The sequence below is a fragment of the Opisthocomus hoazin genome, chromosome 7, assembly GCF_030867145.1.
Source record: "Opisthocomus hoazin isolate bOpiHoa1 chromosome 7, bOpiHoa1.hap1, whole genome shotgun sequence".
Taxonomy (NCBI): Eukaryota; Metazoa; Chordata; class Aves; order Opisthocomiformes; family Opisthocomidae; genus Opisthocomus; species Opisthocomus hoazin.
This window is the reverse complement of record NC_134420.1, coordinates 41,636,788-41,654,881: the sequence shown is the minus strand read 5'-3', so window position 1 is coordinate 41,654,881 and position 18,094 is coordinate 41,636,788. Positions and strand designations below refer to the sequence as shown.

Below are 18,094 nucleotides of genomic sequence, written 5' to 3'. Positions count from 1 at the left end.
GTCCCTGTAACTAGAGTGTCCATGGATATGTCACTTGCACCATAAGTTTACATTTAATTTGTTAAAACTGGTGACTCCTTTTTTTATAACAGAGAATGCATTTTCTCCAATTAAGCTTCATTATCTTGAGATAATGAAGTGATTCTGTTTTGTTGTTTCTGAAGAACTACTGTGTTTATATCTCACAGTGTGAAACATTAGGTGTGTGGGAACACTGGATGGCCAAGTAATACTATATTTAGCCAAATCTTCACAGCACAATTAGATTCTGAGTGTCTTTAGAACAATTTGAGAAAGAATTATTTCCAGCCTTATTTCATATGAATACTGTTTTCCCATTGAACTCTCAGTAGGCTTGGCAAAAGATCATCTGCAGTATACGTTCATATTTCTAAGTGTTTATATGTTACATATTACATCCCTCCTCAAGGCAAGTTTTCAGGCATGATTTCAAGCTGCGTAAAACAGAATTGTATTAAATAAAATACCCGTTTTCATGCTAAGTCTCTCTAGCACTTGAATAAAGGTGTCTTGAAGCACCTCTATGACTTTCATACATCAGAAGTATGTCAACTAATACGATATCTGTGCCTTCAAAATCTTGTACACTTAAGATTTAATATTGTTCTTCTCACAAATTAATTCAGTGTTGAATACATCTATTTTATATGTGTATTTCTCTAAGAATTTTTTAATTTTTACTTTCAAAATCAGTTACTGCTGCCTACAAATGAAAAAACTCATTCAAAATGCTATGGTTTTATTTCCTGAATTAACTAATATTGACAAGGTTGTTCTTCAGAGGGTTGTAATACAGTATTTAATTATCAACTCTAGTTTCCTTTAATAGCCTCTGTAACAAGAACATAATTATCTTGCATATAATCATTGGCAGATAAACTTAGCAGCCCATCTATGATTCATTCTTTGCAATTACTCACACTTTGTAGCCTTGAGACATGAAGAACTCCATATTTTTCTTGACAATTAAGTATTGTTAATGGTTAAAGGTATTCTAATTTTTCCCCTTATACTTTGTTATACAATGTCCTTGAATGTAGTTAGTCGTGGTATCTTGTAGGCTGTGTGAGTATTCAGTCTCAAATAACCAAATGGTGTGATTTGGTACTTGAGCTCTCCCTTAGGTGTCCAGATAACAAGCAGTTGGGTGTTATGTGTGGATACCAAACTGTGGTAATTGGAAAGTTACCTAAATGCTAGATAAACCAATTAAAAGATACAACTACTCTTCAGTTTAGAGAAGGTATTTTAGGTAACATTTAATAATGTGTAATAGTGAACTCTTTGGAGCGTTAGCAGTATGAGGTATTTCAGCTTGAAGTGCAACAATATCAGCTCTTGGCCACTAATGATAAACTAATGATAGTCCAAATTCACAGTGTAATAGAATATTGAACTTGTTTTTAGTGGGCAGAGGTTGTCGGTTTCTTCTTAGTTCTTGTGGCTAATAGAAAATAATAGTAGAGTAAGAACTTTCTGTTTCATTATGATATATATGCAGTAAAGTTGTAAATAAAAATAAGTAAAGCCAAAGGTATCCTGTGTTAAGTAATATACAAACATTAAAAGCTGAAACTACCACAGTTTAAAGTTTTTTAAAGCATCAGCATGCTTTTTATTTTACATTAGCAGTGTTTATATAATTTTAGTTCTATTATCTTGATGATTACAGTGAATTACAGTATTTGACTTTTGCTTGTACAGTGGGATCATTTTATGTGTTTTGGATTTTTTATTTTATATGAACTTTGCTTATTTTAATATGCTGGAAAAAATCCAGTGGTCATTTTGAATGGGGTAAGGTATATTAAGAAATACGCTATCTTACTATTCTGTTAAGAACAGTGTGTTTTTATAATAGTTTTGTCTATTCCTTTTTTCAGCTGTAACAAACCAGTATGAATTACCAGTATATCAAAACAAGAACATTGCAATAACAAATCAAAATAGATTTTTTTATGACATCTCTTTAGATGAATTAAACTGGTAGCTTCTTACCTGTTTAGAAATGTACAAGCATGAGTAATAAATGTATTTTGCATGCTTTCTAATGGTAATATGCTTTCTTACTAATGACATTGCTGAAGTGTAATAAAATATCTTTTAGATCATCACTTTTCTACCATCTTCCAGGCATATTATCATTATCTCCTGTGTTGAAATGTCTCATTATACTGGCATTAAGCTTGAGATAGCTGATGTTGTCTGAACACTAATCTGTTTTTGGTAAAGTCCATGCATTCAGCTTTTGTTAAAATGAGTTTTTCAAAATTCATTTAACTTCTCTACCATGAAGGAAAGCTGAATGTCAGTTGCCAGCAATTGAAACTGTGTAATTTTCAGGTAGCTGAGTGGGATATGTCCTTGAAACTTTAAACATGGAAGTCTAACAGTCTTCTCACCTGAACAGCACCCTTCAATCAAAAACTAGCTAAATAAAAGGCTCTTTCCAGCATTGTCCAAACAGGGTGGCTTCCTAGGCTTGTTGTGTGAGTTGTAGATGGTTTCTGATCTTTTTAGTAGTATAGAAGTAGCCACTAGCTGCCACTAGAAAACAAACCAACCAGCCAACTTGTGTCTGGATCCTCATGTTAAAAACAGCTGAGTTTTTATGTGGCCATGATGTCTTTGTGCTTTGTAAAGCCTGTTCATTTCCTTAACCCTGTAGTCTGTGTACGGTGATATGCTTAGTTTAGTGGAGTTCTAGTTTTGAATTGTGACATTTTTACAGATCTTTTCTCAATTTAATCTTAGTTGTGAATTTCATAGGGATGCAGTACTTTGGATATGCTTTGTCAAGTAGTCACTATTTTACTCAGAGGCATTTAGCCTCTCTTTTATAAAGCAAAAGAGAAAAAAAGAGTTGTTGAAGCAGCAGTGAAGGACTATGTTACCAAGTCCTGACTTAGACAAAGATCTCCTTTAAAGTTTTACTGTTCCCACCCTGACAGTCTGTATCTCAGCTTGGATTTGGGGCTGGGCAGCATCTCTGTTTACTTTATAGTTACATCTGCCTCAGTTACACTTTTGTTTATTCTCTGAATTTATTCTGCATTGTGCATGTTTGCATGCACTTTCTCTCTCTGAAATAAGTTATGGAGTACAATACTATTCTGTCCCAAAGCAGAAGATGAAAGCTTTGTGGTCTAACAATGAATAGAGGTAATAAATATTGCAAAGTTCAGTCTTGTATAAGCATATGATGCATACTTCATGGATACACATTAGTTCTTGATTTTGTTACTGGAATAGCTTTTAAACTGAAATACAGGCCCTTCTTACTCTGAAAAGAAACTGTTGTATGATTGGCATGTTGTAACAACAAAAAAGCAACTTCTGCTTTAGTTCTGCTCTTCAACTGAATGTCTCACTTGCCAGTATTTGGAACGTGTTATTGCGGAGGAGAGTAAGAGTGTTAGTGTTCGCTTTCTTCCAGATCTTCAATGTACGATGTAGTGATAAAAGGTTTAAAAAATGTATAATGACTCGTATTTCTAACTCAGTACTGAAGACTACAGTGCAATGTAATACTAAAGGGAAAGTTGTTATTAAGTGTCTTTAAAAGCATATTTTTGCAACACTTTTATAAACCTAGTTCCACAACACGCAGTGTCTTAAGGAGGATGTCTGCTCATGTTGGAGTGGTAAAATAAAAGTGCCTTTTAAATAAATTGTTGTCAAATCATAGACTTTGTTTTCTAAGGCAGATTACAAATGAACATGCTGGTTCTGTGTCTTGGATACTAGAAGAGTAGGGTAGTTGCTTTTCATGTAACTTTTTGCTTTCAAAACACTGAGCAGGTGTTTGAAGACTCGCTTCTACTGTATAGATTTCTGCTTTTAGCTAAAGAACATAACTAAATTGTTTAATTTAGTTTTAGTTAATTGTACAGTTTAGACAGTCTAATTTTGTAATTAAATAAACTTAGTTGTCTAACTCAGTTGTCTACCAATTTATTTTAAAAGGTTTACGGAAATGCCTTTCCAAAAGCACATGAAATTGCACACATACATGTATATTTATATTTAGAAAGTAGGAGTTCTTTGCAAAATAAGTGCTTTTGAGTATTTTCCCACTTGCATCTACAGAATTTTCACTGACATTATTCACAAAGTGAAACATTTTCTATTCAGTTATATTTTAGTTGTGAAGAACTTAAGTGCTACAAATAACTCCACAATAATTTTTCTGCCTTTTGCTGCTTTCTATTCACGTGTGTAAGCAGCCAGACTAAATAGTTTGTAATCTACGTGAACCTTTTCTTCAATAAATTATTTTCTTCTGTTTCAGTTTTAGTAGTTGAGAAACAGGAAATACTGCACAACTGTTTTTATTTACTGAAGTAGAAAGCAAACATAGGAAGAAAATCAGCGTGATCAAAAAGTATTTGAAATATACTTGTGCCTTTTATACTGAATTGTAGTTCCTTTAAAAAAAGTGAAGTGAATGCACTTGAACTGCTGCTACTGCATTGCTGTGAATATTTGCATTCTATTCTTTACTAAATTTCAGTTCAGCAGTCTAACTCTTGGGGGAATGCTTCGGATGTGAAGTCATTAATGCAATACTGGTGTTAAGGAACTCAGCTGAAATGTGACTTCAGGAACACTAGTGTATAGGCTACCAGTTCTGTTTTGATAGGTTAATTAACCTAAATTTGTGAGCTTGATTATGCTTATAGAGCAGAGTTCTAAAAATTAGCAGTTACAACATCCTGCTACTTTCTTCCTTTTGAGCTCTTGATCTGATTCATCCTTCTGTTCTTCATGACAAATATATGTTCTTAAAGGATGAACATTGTATGTTCATGTCCCCTGTCTTATCTTCCTTTTTTCCAGGTTTACCAGATTCTTAGTGTGAATTTTAGAATTAAGAAAAAAGTCATTACATTTAAATCCTCAGTGTAGATATTGACCATTTATAGAGGTAGAACTTCTTTAAGTGTGCTACTGTGAAGCTGACCTCAGGTTTAGGAAGGATTTCTGTTCATTGTTTTGTTCAAACAAGTTGCACCTGAATACCATATACTGGAGTATAAACAACTCCAAAGTCTGTCTTAAAATGAAAATTTTAGGAGTAAAATAATAGAGGACTGAGCAGTCATCTGTTTTCAAATACCTGATACCAACTGTAAAAATAACGTTATGTTCACATCTGCAAAACCATGCTTAGTATGAGGAAAATTAAATCATATCCCCTCTTTTAAATATTTTTAGATTTCACATGTGCTGTGGTGTATTATCGTATACTTTCATAGCATGAAATAATATTTTGTTATTATACAAAGTATAATACACATTATACAAAGTACAGGATACATAACCAATAAAGCATATCCACTCATTTGTATAATAATGGGAAATATGAGAGTATATAAAAATTGTCAGATAATAGAATCATTCTGATTATGTGTGTATATATCTATTTTTTCTATGTATTCCTTTTAAGACATAGGGAATAGATTATTTTGAACTTTTTATGGAAATTGTCTTCCAATAAAAATAAGTCTTTCAGTCACTTGTAAAATGATGAAATGGATATATAATCTTACAGCCCTTAGAAGGAAATTCTGTTTGTTGCTGTGTGTAGAAGAGAGAAAAACTTTAGGGAAAAAGTTGAAAATAGTTGTATTACTGCAATAGAATATATAAAATGGTTATTTTTTATGGCATTCTAGCTTATTCATTGGAGCAACAGATGTAGTTTCTCTGTGGAAATATTTTTCCTGTTATCTGATAGATCATATTAATTGTAGTGGATATAAATACATGAGTACCCAAATGTTTTAATTCCTCTCTAACAAATAGAGTAGATGTAGTACAGTGGTGTTTCTATTTGTTTAAATGCATATTTGGTTCACTGAAAGGTTTGCATTCCTCAGTACTTTCACCTCAAATTTGTATCCATTTTAACACTGAAGAAAAAATCTGAGAAAAACATTGCAATCCCAGATATTGACTGTTACCTTTCCTGAATCTTTTTGTCATCCAATTTCTCCAAAATAGCTATATTGAATGTGATCTGAAAGAAGTTTAAATACAATATTTTGGTCTTTCCTTAAAAGTAAATTTACTATTATTATGAGTAACCATTTTTGACATAGTACATCAATTTTATGCCTTTAGTAACATATTTGGCACTGGATAGTCAGTGTTCCATTATGACCTGTAATCACACTTCTAAATAAACATGTGGAAGAGTGAGTTGCACTTTATGATATATGTGAAGTTGAAATTATGAAATTAGCAGAATTAGGAAGACAGTCCAGGAGTATCAAAACATAAAACCAGGCAAGGTAACTAGACATTCATCTTCACCAACTCCATCAAGTCACTATAAATGAAAGATAAATCTGCATTAAAAGTATCATGATCATAATAATTTTTTTTTTACTGAATATGGAGAAGATACTGCTAGTGATACTGAGCTGTTTTTCTACCAAGAGATAAGATTTTTTCTTCCACAAAAAATAAGGAAAAAAGACTTTTTCAACTGACTTACTGAACTTGTAGAATGAGTAAATGCATGTATAATATATACACTCACACTTAACCTAAATTATTGTGTGTGTGACATCATACCTAAAAAGAAAATGTGCATGGTATTTGCGACCTTTGAGAAGGCTTTTGTCTTTACTGTCAAAAACAGACCTGTCCAAAAAGCTGCTGTTGAAAACGAAGTCCTCAGCCTGTGCAACTTGATCTGTTCCTTTAAATGCAGCAATCTACATGGTTTCACTTTACCCACATGCTTTGGTAAAAAATAAGTAAAGCCACATTATTTTAGCTGTTTTCTTGATATATGAATTAGTATGAGTTTTTTGACTATTTTCCTTGTGTCATGACTAGCTCAATTTCTATTGCAGTTACAGCAGTAGCATTTTTGTATGGATTTAATGCTTGGACAGTTGCCATCTCTTGAAAAGTTTTGAAACTTGAAAAAGCATTCGATAAAGCTACTGACTGCATATTTGAAAGGAAGATTTACAGAATCAGAAGTTTACACACACATATATATACAAAAAGTTTGTGACTTTTGAAAAAGATCTTTTTTCTGTTTTTTAACTCTTGTATTGTTTTCCTGGAGGCTATTTGGATTTGTTCAACTCTAAAATACAGCCTGTGCTTTTATGCATAAATCTAGTTGGAACATAACTAAAGCTCTAGAAGTATTCTTTAGGATAAGTGTAGTGTTTAATTGTTACACAAGATTCAAGGTCACAGATACAAAGCTAAAAACTGTTGTAATTTCTGTTTCCCAGTTTTGTCAGGGATATTTTGTAAGGCTTCTGCTTTTAAAGGATTGTCTTCTGTTGTGGACTCTAATTTTACATTTAAGTGCTCCCATGGCAGTTCTGTTTAAACTTTTGTTTTAATTTCTCTTTATTTCCTTTAATACATTAATCCTCTACATCACTTTTCTAGTGCATGAATGATTAGTAAGATTAACAAATTAGAAACCTTTGGTGTTCATCTAGTTTAAGAATACATTGGAAGTTAAAAAGTCTCCATTTCTCTTCAGCAAAAATATTGTAGGTGTACTGGTTTAAAAACAGAAGTGGCATGTTTTCTTCAGGGAACTGATTACAGCATTAGAGTTTTTTTGGTGTTCACTAGTTTTCAAAATGAGCTTCAAAGCCTATTAGTCCGTACATTCCTAAAAATTTTAGCTCTTTTAGACTTGAGAGGACTAGTTCAAATCAGGTATGCTTGTTAGAGAAGAGGCAGCGCATGAAGTCCTGTAGTCATTACATAGGCAGAAAAAGCAGCTACTTCAGTTTCAGAAATCTGCAGAGCAGTGACATGGCCTTCCATTCAATTTTTTACCAGATGTCACAGACTGGAAATGTGAGCTTTGGCTGATACTGCTGGGAAGGAGAGTGCGGCAGGCAGCTGTAATTCCCATCCTGTAAAGGTACTGATACTTAAAGTCTCTATAGTCCAAATTGGTACACAAAAATACTAAAATGTTGAATTTGGACCTTAGATCTCTTTTCAAAGTTTATTTTCTGCCAACCATTTCTAGATGTTCTGTGGATACATTTACAATTTTTTGCATTTTGGATGTGAGGAAGGAGAAGATACTTTGGAGCTGCTTGCAGGTTGCTTCCTGAAATACTCTTATAATCAGCAGACAACACTCTGTGGAATGCAGTTCTAGTGTTTTCCCAGGGTTTGACTTGAATGACAGATTTCTCTAGTTAATGGTATTCAACTGGTTTAAATTAGGCCAGAATTTTATTCCACATACTTGTAAGCTTGGTTGTTCCAAAATAAAGCTAACTCTCTCCGTTGATTTTTAGGTCTCAGAAAACATAGCTCAATTTTGAGTCCTACTTACCCTTAAAAAAAGAGATATTCTAGGTTTAGAGAGATCCTTAGCAGTATGATGTTGCTGAAGGGTATTGCAGCATAAGGTGAGCTGCAGACAGTTGTTCCAGTACATTCATTGACTGCGTCTTGGTAGCATCAAGTTTGTCTGCAGTACTATAACAACTACAATTATGGTTTCTATAGGAAAGAATTATAGCAAAAAGTAAATTTATTTGTGGAATAAATTTTTTTTTTGTCGTATACTCTTAAGGAATCATAAAGCCTAGAGAGTAACTGAACATTAATATGACTCCATCTACTGTAAAACACATTCCATTTTATGTATTTCCAGGGAGTATGAAGTGGCACAGGAAGGAAATGGCATATCGGTGGAAAGTTGCTCTAATTCAGCACAGGATTCTTGTGAGAAATTCCTTCTAATATTGCATCATCCTATCCTGTTTTTCACAGTTTACAGTCTAATTTCTTCACTTTTTTATGCCACATTTGTTCATATCAGTAACCATATTAAAATAAATTTAGCAGATTAAATAGGCTTTCATCAGTGTTAGCAGTGCACATCTGATAGTGTGACAATTTCGTACTATAAATTTTATCATACTGCGTTACATGAGGGCTTATGGGCTTGGTAGTTACATTTTTTTTCCTTCTTAATAAGGTTTGCTATTTTTTAAAATTATATTTCACTGGCTAACATGAGATTCAATAATCAAAAATAAGTCTTAGTTACTTCCACTCCAATGGATGTTTGACAATAATATAAGTAGCACTTCAGTAAATGAAAAAAAATAGTGCCCTTGCAAAACACAAGAAAAGGAGTGAAGAAAGACGATTCAATAGTTACTTCAATTATACGGCAAGATTTTTTTTTCTGTTTTCTCTGGCCTGAGCTTACCACCTTTGTCCAATTTATGATTCCTTATCGAACTTTGACATGAGAGAACAGGAAAAAGAAAGTACTTTCCTTCAAGCTACAAACAAAGGAGAACCTGAAAGATTTTTTTGTTTTCATAGCTACTGACTTAAGGTCAGCAGTGACACTAACAAAACACGTTTTCAGGTATAATAGCAAACTACTCGAAGTGTGAGAAATTATAAAGGTTAGGTTTTCATTATAGATTTAGAAAAATGTATATATAACATGGAAGAATGTCTTTTAATTAAGGAACTGTTTTATACTGCTGTTTTTTTCTTTATGTAGTTGACATTTGTAGATGATGAATTAAGATGAGCATGAAAAACTATGGCTAGCTTTATAACCTTTTACTGAACTCTCTATGGAATCATAAATGTAACGTCAGATGGAAGGTATCAGTGCGTGTTTTTTTCTCTTATCTGCAATCCCCAGAAATAGTGTTTTTCTATATGTTGTGTTTGGCAAACATAAACCTGTATTTTTTCTGCATTTTTAATGTGTTTTGTGCAAAGGAATCGTATAAACCTAATTGGGTACATGTTGTATACCAATATTGAGTTAATCCTATCTTCTGTTACTTTGAAGCTCGTGCGTTCCAACTTTTGTTCTATTAGTTAGTTATTTCCTCTTGTGAAAACTGTATGACTCTGCTGTTTTTTACTCCCACTCTCTGTTCTTCTTCCTGAATCACATAAGTACACAATTCGTTCACGCTAATTTCAGTTTACTGAACCTGGCTTTGTAGTCATGATCAACTATAAGAAACTGTTACCATTTATGACTTTGTCTTCAAATACCTCATATTATTTGGTAGCTTGCCTGCCATCATCTCATTTCAGTCTGTGCGCCAGACATTTGCTTCCTGAAATTCTTTATTTACTTGATATAAGTGATCTTACACATGAATTTGGTCAGGATTGTGTTTGTTTCTTGCAGTGACTTACGTATCTAGTTTTCCTGTCCCTGATTCGTAAGATATTTAGTCTTGATGGTGCTCATCTTCTTATAGATACTCTACTTGGAACTGGAATAAAGAATTTTAAAGTTGATCTCAGGTCTTTTCACAGACACTTCCTTCTTACTCATTTTTGGTTACTGTGGATAACATACCCTTTCTTTCCAAGACTGTAGTTTGTGCGTCAAACTGCATAGCCAGTCTTATGAAATTTCAGACTGCACGTGTCTAAACTTTGCTATTTGTTTGTAAAAGCCTTAAAATACTTGTTCTTCTTTACAGGTTACCAGAGCCTTATCTAGGTCCTTAACTTTTGTTTCTTCAGAAAGCTACTTCCAAAGTCATTTAACTAAGATCCTTCTCTGATCACACCATTTCAATTTAAATGCTTTTTAATTCTATATCATGTCAAATGCAAAATGTTGTTCCTGCTCAGAGTTTTTTATACTTGAACTCTTTTTCCTAGAAAGAATTTTACCATGTTGGACTCGCAGCCTTTTGTAATAACTGTAATTGCCCCAAATTATGTGTGATCCCTTGCATGTGGAAAGCTCCTCTTAAAAATTTTCGAGCTTTTATATTCTTTTCCAAACCTGTTCGTAAGATCTGTCTTCAGTGTGAAGTTATAAATGACAAGGATTATAGCTGGACAGATGCTATACCTTGTGAATTAAGAGTTAATACCACTTTCCCTCTTCTGATTTTGAAGAGTAAACCAAAGAAAAAGAAAATTAAAATGAGATGGAAACATCTGAAAAGTTTGTTTCATTAAGTGTACGCTTTCACTTTTGCTCTGAACACTGATACTCTTCTACTGCTTGAAATGTTGTTCCATGTCTTTTCTGCTAGAGTATAGGTCAACGTGTTTCCATTGGTATCTGCTGCCATGAGGCTCAGTTCTGAGGAAAGTGAGAGGGAAGAGGAAAGAATCTCGATAGTAATATGAGCAGCTAATTATGAAATTAACATTAAGCTAGAATAAACTTCTGAAACTCATCAATAAAACTTAAGGATGAAATCATCAGTGCAAAGAGATACTTTTTTTTTTTGCCGTTTGCAGAATTTTTGTCCTGTTGCTCTAGCTGTGTAGAAGATTCAATAATAAGGATTACTTGGTGTATGTACTTTAAATATTATTATATTGTAGTTATGTAATAGAATGTTTAAGTACACAGAAAACATATGATATTCTGTCTTGCTTTTCCAAGATGTTACTAATCACATACAAGAAGTATGCTACTCTTCTGAAAGCTATGCTTTGTGGACTTGTGTTGAGTTTCGTGTGTTCACTGCCATGTAATTAAATTAAGAAAAAGGCTGTTCATCACAAAATAAAATACTTGCTCTTCTCTATAATAGATGGAAACTCTCATGTTGTAGCGTTTTAGTTTTCTGTTTAGTGTACTAGTCATGTAAAGAATAAAGGTATTTTTTACCTTCATAAGTAAAATGCTTCAAGTGTAGTGCAGAAATACCTCTGTATCTGAATATCAGGTATATACAGATATTTTCTATTCTGTATTTTCGTACATTACAATTTAGCTTGCAAGGTCATAGTATTTAGAATGCATTTCTAGAAATGTACAAATTTCGAGTTTTTGTAGTGTTGAAGAAGTATTTCAATATTACAGTAACCTCTTTTTCCTTCTGCTATGAGGCTTATAATAGTCATTTTATTCTGATTTAATGTCTTCCTTGAGAATACTTTCAAGGACATCTTTGATTAGATTGATCAGACTTAATGAATATGTATATGTATTGGACTAAATTGTAGGTTGCATTTAAAAATAAACTGTCCTGTGCATATCATATTACAGTAGATTGCAGTGAAAGAATAGACCATCCATTCTAAATGTGAGATTAAGCAACTTTAGCTCACCTCTATTTAAAAATATTGTAAAAATAAATCCTATAATTCAGAAATTAAATCATTCATTCTGAAATTTGAAATTAACCTATATGTTACTTAGAGATACACTTTTTTTCTTGCTTTTTTTTTGTCTTTCAATGCCACTTAAAAGTTGAAAGGTCTGTGTGGTTAGAAGATGAACTTTCAAATGAAACAGGCCTGGACATTGGGGGACAGATGTTTTTAAAATGAGTTAAATAAAATATGTCTGTCTGTTCTGTCAACTTGTTATTAGTTGATAATACTGTTTAAAGTTTGTGTTGAAATTAGGGGAAGGTACCCATGGAAGTTTCTTAAAAGGAACATTCTGCTTTTAGACAGTACCTTACTAACTCAAGAACTTTTCTAACAGTGTGTCTGGTATGATGCAGTGTAAGATGCTAATCGTATGTGTTTAACTGACAGTCATTGTAGGTTAAGTGAAAGAGCCCTTCTTCCCTTCTAGTGCCTTTGTTCATCCCACTTCAAAATATTTGAAGTACTATGGGAGCGCTATACTGACAGATTGCATTGTGAAATCACTTTAGCAGATTTCCTTAGAGGCTTTGCTTTTTGAAGTTTGCTTTCTACCTGTCATTCCTGAAAACCAAGTGTGACTTCAAAGACTTTATCATTAAAAAAAACCAAAAACATTCCCTAGCCCGAATTAAGGCTCATGACACAAATTATGGATTAATTAATTATAAAGGGTACTTTTTTAACAAATTCTGCTCCATCGATATTTCTGCAGCTTTCAATAACGCTTAATTTCTTGATATTTATTGAGCAAGGCTGTTCAGGATGAACAAGCTAGAATGGGATTTCTCAGCTGTGGTATCACTTCAGGACTGACAGAAATAAGAGTAAGAAAAAATATTAAATCATTTGTTTAAGGTCCAGAACACAGAAATCAGATGTGCTTAGTGGAGATTAAGGTTTTACTCAAGCGTGAAGTCTCGCTGTGAATATAGTAGAAGCAGACATTAAAACTTGAAATAAAAAATGAAGATACCAGTTGAACAAGAACAATTCCATAGTTGTGAAATGCTGTAATATAGAAAAATTATAAACATTTTATATTGATGAATCCTTTTAGTAGTTTATTATTTCATGCAATAAAAATTGAATTACTTTTAATATATTTAAATAGTGATTGCCACTTATGAAGCTAGCTTCACTTCTATTTCAGATCACTAAAAAATTGGTAATGTAAACAGATTAAGAATATATGTTTCACCCAAATATTAGTGAACTGAGATTTTTACAGTAAGCATTCATGAAATAATAGAAATGTTAATAATGTTTGTTTAGTTTTATTTCATCATCCTGTGCAAACCTACATAATAAAACATTCGAAAGTTAAAAAATAATGTTGTAATAACTTTTTAAAAAATGCTTCGTAAGGATAATGATTGTTCTGTAGGAATTTTAACATCAGTGAACATGTTTGCTTAGATTATGGAGTTTATAGATTCTTGATTGTAGCTAAGGTAATCAGTGCAGCAGGACCATGAAGAATGAGCCAATATGACCCAAAGAAACTTACTTGTGTGTGTGAGAAGGAGAAAATTAATTGGCAACTAAGTATGTTGACTACAAGAAAATGCTTTTGGAGGAGTTGGCAACATCAGGTTCATTGTTTTCAGCAAAGAATTTCAACCTAAAATAAACTGCCTGGTGATAAAGGTACAACAATTGCTAATATAAACCAGACTAATGTTTTTATCATTATGGAACACTGGATGGATTTTTGTAAAGACGATGAAATCTTATAACAAAAAGCTTGTAACCTATTAGGTATAGAAAATGTAGAATCATGCATCTACAAACTTTCTACAAAGTATAGTAAACTTTCTCAAATATATGTTTTAACTAGGAATTCCACTAGGAATTGGTATCTTTTATCGTGTCCATACAAAGTTTTAACAAACTTTCCTAACTTTAACATGGAAATGTGGTTTTTAGAGTGTTCTGTAATAGATTTTAAAATTCTTTTTTAATTTTTTTTTTTTTGTACTTTAGTAAATTAGTAGCTGTATGTATAATACAATGTTTTAAATGGTGGTATCAGCAGTGCCTTTACACAATTTAATTTTGTGCAAACTCTTTTTGTTAATGATGCTCAGATTTTCTTTCAAAGCCAGTATACTTGGTGGAATGTGTCACCGAAAAATTCTGAGTATGTGTAAATTACTGTTATTTATAGACTGTATATGAGCATATATTTACTGTAACTGTTTTCCAGAACATTGCTTTTACATTCATATGTTTAACTTTGTAGTCGTTGAACTGGATATTTAATACATTTAAAAGCCTCTGTGCACATTTGCTTTTAGTTAATTTCCGTTATAGTGTATTATGTTTTGTGTACTTGTATTTTATGTGAGTATAGTCATGTCAGCATGCCTGCTTAATACTGACTTTTAAAAAATTTTCATTGTCTTGGTGACAATTATAGCCTTTTTTATTTTATTGAAATATTAAACTAATGTAAATTTTAAAATATGATAACATAGGTTGAACTTCATTCAAGTGCAGTGTAGCTTTATAATAGTAAAAAAGTCTTGCTAGACAACAGAAAAGAAAGAACCTGCCTGTACTGTGTAAGTAGAATAGCACTTGGCTTCTCTGTATGCATGCTTCACGTTCTCTCTCTTCTGTTACAGACATATATCTTGATTCCTCAGTTCTATCTTCTTGTGTAATGACTTAGAAGACATAGTGCTTATCCTGATAAATGTTACAATGACCTTGTGCTGGTTAATGAAATCTGATATTCTGAATAATTACCCCTTAAATTACACTTCCTATGTTGAGTTATGTTTTTAAGACAAAGTCTGACAATGTGTAAAATACCAATGGTATTTCAGTAATAGCTTACTCAGGCTGTATAGCGATTGTTGCTTTCCTAAGCCATAGATGAGGAAAAACCTCCATGTTCAGGAAGGACAATACCATGTGTTGAACTTGAATGTCTGTATTGCATATGTGTCAATAAAGTTGAATATATATGCAGATTGTGTTCTGCTGAAATCTATGATTAAAGTCTTCTGCATATGAGTTTTTGCAGATTTTCATCTTCAGAAACACACCTATTACAAGCCTATTTGTGACAAAGTGGAATGTGTACAAAGGTGACAAACTATTTAGTAACGAGCACTTACAAAAGAACCACCATGTCCTTTTATTTTTTTTTTTGGACCTTACTCCATGAAACTTCTAGTTCTTGTATTAGAAGAGGGGATGAATCAATTGCTTTCCCGTGCCTTCATGATTTTGCAGACATCTGACATTTACCTGAAGTCATTTCCAGATTTTGAGGAGTGTAAGCTTATGTTATTTCTTTTACTAGAAGTCATCCTATAGCTTTAACAGTCCTTTTGGTCTCTTCTGAATCCTTTCGAGTTTGCATCCTTCAGAGACAAAAGCACCAGAGCTGAATACAATTTAAACATGGAAACAAACTTTTTATGTCATCATATGCTCTTTCATACTCTTCTGTTTTCTGTTCCTTTCTTAGAAATTCCATTAGATTTTCTCTTTGGCTATTAACACTGAGCCAACATTTTTATGGCTGTCATAATCCAAAATCTCACTCTTGAGTGAGTGGAATAATGGTCAGTTCAGAGGCACATTATGTTTGTGCATGAAATTAGGATTGGTTTTCTCCTTTGTACATCACATTAGTGTACATAGAATGTTATTTGCTGTTCTCTTACACAGTCACTTCATCCTGAGACCGTTCAATGATTCTTCACTGTGACACACATCCTTATTGCCGAGCAATCATCATCCAAATGATGGAATGCTCAGCACTGACGTCTGCTCCCACTTTCCAGATCCCTCACTGCATATCCCTGTATAATACTATAAGTGATCTCTCTCCACTGTGAGAATAGATAGTTTGGTCTTTTGCTCTTTCTTTTAACTCGTTGATTTTTCCATGTAAGGACATTTCTTACTCTGTAGCAGTTCTGTTTCCTGATAAGCTTTTGGAAAGAACATTATAGAAAACCATTTGGGAAGGAGACAACAAAGGCTCTCTGTGCTCTTGTAATTAGAAATAAACTTTTGCAATCCCCTTCATATAAATTGTTCAGAGTATTTTCTTTAAGCTACCATTTCATCACTGAATCTTCAAATTTTAATTTAGTAGCTTATTAGAAAATGATTTAGAATATGTATTTAGAACTCTATGCTATAGTCTCCATATAATTTACATTGTGGTACAACTTTTTTGTACTCTAATCTGTGACCAGTGTATTGCTACTACATAGTATAAAAGTCCGTAGTCAGGAACAGTTCGTGTTTTAATATATCTTGTATGATTCTTATCTTGTTACAACTAAAGTGTAGATGCTGTTCAAATCTAACGAATGTTCCTCTTAGTGCCTATGCAATAGTCTCGCAGTCTTTCCTACAATCATTCCTTGAAGTATTGTATTTCTTTCTATGATCTCATCTTTCCTGGTAGTTCTACTGATTATAAATTCTACAAAAACTACCAGGATGCAATATAGAAAACATAGTACTGTATAGTATCAAAGTAAACTTAAATTAAAAAGGTTAACTTTTGTATCTCAATACTGAACGAAAGTACAGAAATGCCCCTAGATTATACCATAAAGCTTGTAAAATAAAAGTTTTCTATTTCATACTCTTCTGTGCATAAGGGTAAATATTCTTTTTATGATATCTAGTATAGCTAGTATAATGACCTTTTAAGTTACCTTTCCTTTTTTAAATCCAGCAAGACAATTATTGTTATTTTACTGTTCTTATGTAAAATGATACAGATTTTTTCTCCTTTTTTAATGTTGTACAATGTATTTATTAAGATATGCCTGTTAGAAAACTTTTTTGGCTTATAGTCCTAATCATTTTTATAGCTCTTTATTGTGTTACTGTGTCTGTAGCTTTTTGAAACTATGCATCTAGACTCTTTTTAGTATTAATTTTTTGATCTTTAACTTTTTTAGTATTGTCCATATAAGGTGGAGTTGCCAAAATAAAACTTAGTATTTAGGCAATAGCATATAATTTAGAATATTGTACTTTTCCTAACATACACCTGCCATACCAACTTTTCTTTAAACTGTATTTCCACATTGAGAAAGTATTTCATTGACACTGACAATCAGTTTTTGTTTCCAGAAAAGTGACAGTTTATTTATAATCTGTAATTGCCCCAAAAATAGTTCAGATTCCATGCATTACCTTGCTCTTGTTTACACTGAGCTTTATCTTTGTCATCTAATTAAATACCTTTGTATTGATACAGATGTTCTTCTTTACAGTGCTCATCTAAAAGGACTGGGAGATGTCAAAACATTGAAAATTATTCCTGGATAATTTTCAACACTGTATTTGCACAGCTAAAAGAGGAAGATTGATAGCCTGAGTTCATGATGATAATCAATGTCACTTTCACAGATCATATCTGTATCCAGATATTATGCAAAAAACTTTGCACTGTAGATGAGGGAGAGGTTGTTATCAAAATATGACAAGAAAGACTACTGCAGAAATTGCAGAGATGATGGCACAACAAAAACTAAATCCGTGCAAGGACAAAATTAAAAGTAAAGAAAGAGTAAGGAAAACTATGGAATAGGATCAAAGAGTAATTCAGTTTGGGAGAGATATCAGGTGATGTCTAGTCCAATTTCCTTCTTCAAGCAGGGTCAGCTGTGCAGATAGACCGGGTTGCTGATGGCTTTGTATTGCTGCACAGCTTCTCTGCAACCTGTTCCACTGCAAGACAGTCCTTGCCATGAAAAAGTTTTTCCTTGCATTTAATTTGCACCTTGTTTCAATGGATGTCTATGATCTGTTGTCCTCCCACTATCTACCACTGGAAAGAGTGTAAGTCAGTCATCTTCGTGACCTTCTAGGTATTAGGGAGCTGCCTTTGGGTCTTCCTGAAGCTTCCTATTCTCTAGACTGATGAAAGAGGCCAGTTCCCTCAGTTTCCTTTTGT

At 32.8% G+C, this 18,094-nt stretch overlaps 1 protein-coding gene across 3 annotated transcripts in view; it reads left to right on the top strand.

Moving 5' to 3' along the window:
* The window catches only part of NOVA1 (NOVA alternative splicing regulator 1), a 164,323-nt gene that overhangs the window by 55,542 nt on the left and 90,687 nt on the right, over window positions 1-18,094 (top strand). Inside the window, exon 1 of one of the 3 annotated variants that reach the window (XM_075425124.1) lies at window positions 7,867-7,936. The exons of the other annotated variants lie outside the window; for them this stretch is intronic. The gene's annotated coding sequence lies outside the window, so the exon portion shown is untranslated. Of the gene's footprint in view, window positions 1-7,866; window positions 7,937-18,094 lie in introns of those variants that run through there. 3 annotated transcript variants of the gene reach the window in all.